Source organism: Gavialis gangeticus, unplaced genomic scaffold (assembly GCF_001723915.1).
Source record: "Gavialis gangeticus isolate Ggan-Ray unplaced genomic scaffold, GavGan_comp1, whole genome shotgun sequence".
NCBI lineage: Eukaryota > Metazoa > Chordata > Crocodylia > Gavialidae > Gavialis > Gavialis gangeticus.
In genome coordinates, this window is record NW_017729006.1 from 14185779 (window position 1) to 14190839 (window position 5061).

The window sequence follows — 5061 nt, forward strand, 5'->3', positions numbered from 1 at the left end:
GGTCATAAAAAGAAACAAGGTTAGTCAGGCAGGATCTACCTGCAATGACTTTCAGCATTATTTCCCCTGCTGGGCTCCCACAAATGTGATCCTTAATGATTTTTTCCAGAGTTTTCCCAAGGATAGAGGTGAGACTAATTGGCCTATAGTTTCCTGGTTCATCCCTCCTTCCCTTCTTGAAAATAGGGACCACATTGACCCTTTTCCAGTCCTCTGGGACCTGACCGGAGCACCAGGAGTGCTCGAACAGCTGTGTCAGTGGCTCTGCTATGACACTGGCCAATTCCTTCAGCACCTGTGGAAAAAGTTCATCCAGGCCTGCCGATTTGAACACATCCAGCCCCTCCAAGTGCCCCTTCATTAAGTTTGCGCTAACAGTTGGTGGGCTGGTGTCCTTCCTGTGTCTGTCTATGATCCAACTGGGAGATTTGACCTGGTCTGTGTCTAGGAACACAGATGCAAAGAACTCATTGAAGATCTCAGCTTTGTTCCCACTCTCTGTCTCCAATTGCCCTAGTTTGTCCTGTAGGGGTCCTATGATATCCCATGCCTTCTTTTTGCTCCCTGTATACCTGAAGAAGGACTTTTTGTTGTCCTTAATTTTTGTCGCCAGCCTAAGTTCTAATCCTGTTTTGGCCTTCCTAATTGATTCCCTGCAAGTGCGAACCAGGGAGGTATACTCCTCCTTGGTAGCTACCCCGTTTCCATAGCCTGTATACCCCTTTCTTTGCCCTTAGGCTTTCCTGGACTTCCCTGTTCAGGCAAGAGGGCTTCTTGGCCCCTTTGCCCCCTTTTATATGCAATGGGAGTGTCTCCTTCTGCGCCCGTAGGATCACTCTCTTGAGGAATGGCCACCCTACCTGGACCCCCATTTTGCCAATGCTCTTGAGCTTTAACTCCTCACTAACTATCTCCTGAGCAGCCATTTTTAAGTTATTTCAGCAATCTGCAACTATAAGTTATGAAAGAATCAGTAAAAACAAATTAATTTTAAGATAAAACATGGTTCATGCTCAATAATGTTTGATAAATAGTTGTCTGTTGGGTCTACTGTTCTCTAATGTTTGATAGATTGCCTTTTTCAAATGCCACCCAAATATTTGGGTCTAAATTACATTGTGACTTATGCCATCTACAACTCTATTTCCAAACAGGACACTGTATAAGAAGTAAATCAGCACAAAATGAATCCCATGATAAATGAAATAAAGCTACTTCTTGCTAATACTCCTATAAAGTGAGCATGCCAATAATCCCATACAGTGAACTTTTGTTGTATTCCTTAGTTAAACAGCCATTTTACTTGATACCATGCTGCAGTATAATTCAGTCCATGATTCTCTCTTGTCTTTGTTTTCAGATAATTATATTGAAAGATAGAAAAGCTCACCTGGATCATCTTGCTCATCTTGTCAATATACCTTTCCTTGCACATACCAAACATTTTCTAGCATTCTAATTTTTTTTTTGTAGTCTAATTCCAAATATTCAAAGCACGGGAGATTCTACGAATTCTCGGCAGATGCAGTTCGGCAGCCTAGTATGTGCGTCTCACTTGGAGCTTGACTAGAACATGGCAATTCCATTTTTCAGCAAGTTATGACATTTCAAACATTTTGTGCGCCAGATGAGAACAAAACCAAATCTTTGGAAGGTTTTCACAAAAATTGAATTTGTGTGTGTGCATGCGGTAATGTTTCCTAATTGTTAAGGTATCAGCCTAGAGCGTGAGGGACTGAGGTTCAACTCCATTCTCTCTCTGAATTGAAAACGTGTCTTTCATTCCTGCTAACTCCAAATTAGGCAGGTATATTTCCCATATTTCAGTCTATCTACTGAGCTGTGGAGTCTCTCTCTTTTCCTTCCACCTCCTGCCTCAATGCTAGTTTTTAGAAACTTGATATGTTGCTGTGAAAATGTTCTAACTGGCTCTAGTCAACACCTCTTGGTGTCTCTTAATAGCAAATCTACTTTTTCAAAAATATGCCTCATGCTTGCAAAAAAAAGAGGAAGGGGCAAAATAGGTACTCTATTTTTTCGTATGCCACACAACCCCAAATAAGAAATGCAGCTTGTTTTGGAGAAAGCAGAATGACTAAAGTTTTGACCCCCTCACAGCTGAATAGGCTGCTTTTGCCTAAGCAGGAAAGAGAGGGTGAGTGAGCTGAAGATTAGGTTCTGTCCTTGCTTCAATTCAGGGGTAGAGTTAGGTCCATTTAAGTGCTGAATGGTGCATATATTCAGGGAGTTTAGATTGGGCAAAAAATGCCCAGTCCAATCTGAGTTCACTTAAGGAGGCATACTTTGTAGATCAGGCTACTCCGTGCTTGATCTAGCTGAATGTTTGTACGTGTTGGAACCATAGCCCAAGAGGGGGGAAACTAGCTCAGGCACTGATTGCAATTTAGTCACAGCAGCATAAGTAGTTACCTAGCTTTTTGGTTACATTGTGCAGCATATATAAAGTTCGATGTTGCTGCAGTTACGTTTCTAGCAGTAGTCAACCTAGTTTAAAGTTAGCTTAAGTTTTCCTATACAAGATGTGATCATGGTAGTGACTGCAGTGTAGACACGCAACTTATGTCTATAAATTAATATGCAGTTAAACCATCTTTACTATACTTGATATCCTATACTCATTCTAGATGTAGGAAATTACTGCAGTGTTTCAGATACCATGAGCAATGACTTGATGATTTGCTAAACGTTGATATTTTTTTTTAAGGGCCTGAGTGAGCTAGTCATCCTTATGCAGCAGAACATATTATTATTTATTTTTTAAAAAAGGCACTAAAGTATATGCTGAGTTGAGACCTTAACAGGAACCATTTACATCAAGAGTAGTTTTCCTATGAGAGGAAACCAAAATGCATAGAAATGAAGTTGTTTGCTCAAGGGAAACACAAGGACTGGAATTAAAAGACAAAAATGCCTGACTCTTAACCAATGTCAACGAACAATTTAGGGCCCTAGCTCCTAAAAATAATTCAGGATGGGTAATTCTCAGTCCATCACTTGAATATTTGGCTACCTCCATTGAATTATCATCAGAGTATATTACATTAGTTTCCAAGTAGGGCTATTTTATTGTATACAATATTTTTAAAGGAAAGATGTTCATACCCTACTCTTATATTTTATCATAACAAATTGTTTGAAGAAAGAGCTGGCCAGATGCTTAACTGGTATAAATCAACATAAACTCATTAACTTCACTAGGGCTATGATGGTTTTTCCCAGAAGGTCTATATATCCTGATCAAAATCAAATCCAATTTTTGTTCTAGTAATGAATTAACAACACTTTATGTACAATTCCGTAAAAAAAAATTATAAATGCTTAGTAGAATGTATTTTTTAAATAGTTTCATTTGGATGAAAATTATTTTACACAAAGAAATAAAGTTAAAAGCCATAAAGTGTTATAACTTACTAGCAAATTGCCCATCAAGAATGACAGGGAGGGGGGGCAGGGACAGAGGCCTGCGTCTGGCTCCCCCTCCCTGTCTCAGGCCAGGGCCAGGTCCACTCCCCACCTCCCCCCTGCCACTCTGGGCCACGGCCGGGGCTGCTCCCTGCCTCTCCAGGCTGGGACTGGGGTCGGAGCCATTCACCTCCCCTCTCCTCCCCTTCCCTCTCTTTTGGGCCAGGGCCAGGGCCGCTCCCTGCCTCCCCCCCCGCTGCTTTGGGCTGGGGCCAGGGTCTGGGCCATTCCCCACCTCCCCCCACCACTTCAGGCCAGGCCTGGGCCATTCCCTCTCCTTCTCTCCACTCCCCACCCTGCTTTGGGCAGGGGCCAAGATCAGCACTCCAGTCCCCCCAGTTATGGTAGTGCTCCGGTCCCCGCCTTCCCCCCTCACCTCCCTTCTGTCTGGTCCCTCAGTTCCCACTGTCTTAGCGGAGCTTCACCATCTGTGTCTGTGTGTAGAGCACTCTGATTGGCTGCCAAGATAGCCAATCAGAGTGCAAATAAAGTGTTATGGGCAGACAGACAGACAAAGGCTTTTATAATATTTGAATTATTGTGGTTTGGAAAAAGGTAGTCTAATCTGTAAAACCGTAGCAAAGAGGATTCAGTGATAAAGTTAAAACTCACATTTGCCTACTGCACAATCCAAAAGAGATTTCCTATCTAAATGATGCTTGAATGTTATGTTCCATCTCTAATGTGTCTTTTTACAAATATCTTGTTTTATATATTTGATTTGCATCCAAAATGCTGACACAGCTTCACTTGGGTTTCTAAGTCATAAAATAGTTATGCAGGCTACATAGGAGCAGCAGGCTAATTTGCCACAATTTCTAAGCTTTTATGATTTCTTTTCTTTTTTTCATCCTTCCTAGTGCCTTAAAGAGATAACTTCAGAGGATGCACCCCCCAAAAAGAAGTCACTTTAACCAATCAAATATTCATTATTCCATTGTCTTTGAAAGGAAACAATTCCACTGCACCTTAGAAAAAGCAAAGATATTTAAATTACTCAGTTTTATGGTATGGATAAAAGAAAAATAATTGAAAATATATGATTTTCTCTCCTCTGATGGAGATTAATACAGACTCCTCCTTTTAATGAAGGGTTCATTGTTTAGATTATAATTGTATTTAGTTAATATGCATTTTAGGTAGGCATGCATGCCAGTTCATTTGATTAATTATGTTACTAGATCGTGGAGTTTTGAGATCTCCCACCTGCCACGGAGTAGGGCGCAGGGGTGGCCGTGATCCCGCTAGCGCCCCCTGCCGTGTCAAGTAGGCGATCCAGCACCCTCTATTCTCGCCCGCCACGTCTTGTTGGTTTATAGTTTTATATAGGAGGCTGCCTTTAGTCCACCTGGACACAGTGCTATAACTATCCGGGCTCCTACTCTCTATGGGGTGACCTGGTACACCCCAGCCTTAAGGGCTATGTGTGCCTCCTACCTCCCCTTTAGCACGCCCCAAGCCTCGCAGCTTTTCTGGATGTTATCTGGTCCCTTTCCCCTCTGCACCCTGCCAGGCGCCCTTGGGCTCGTCACGCAACCAGCGCCCCTCTAGTCGTTAGCCCTCTCGGGCTTACTAATA

At 42.3% G+C, this 5061-nt stretch overlaps 1 protein-coding gene and 1 long non-coding RNA gene across 3 annotated transcripts in view; both read left to right on the plus strand.

Annotated features, from left to right (window-relative positions):
* NEK11 (NIMA related kinase 11) overlaps positions 1–5061 on the plus strand; it is a 223175-nt gene that overhangs the window by 160736 nt on the left and 57378 nt on the right. The window lies entirely within an intron of this gene.
* LOC109291749 overlaps positions 1–5061 on the plus strand; it is a 15787-nt gene that overhangs the window by 10266 nt on the left and 460 nt on the right. The gene's annotated exons all lie outside the window — the stretch shown is intronic.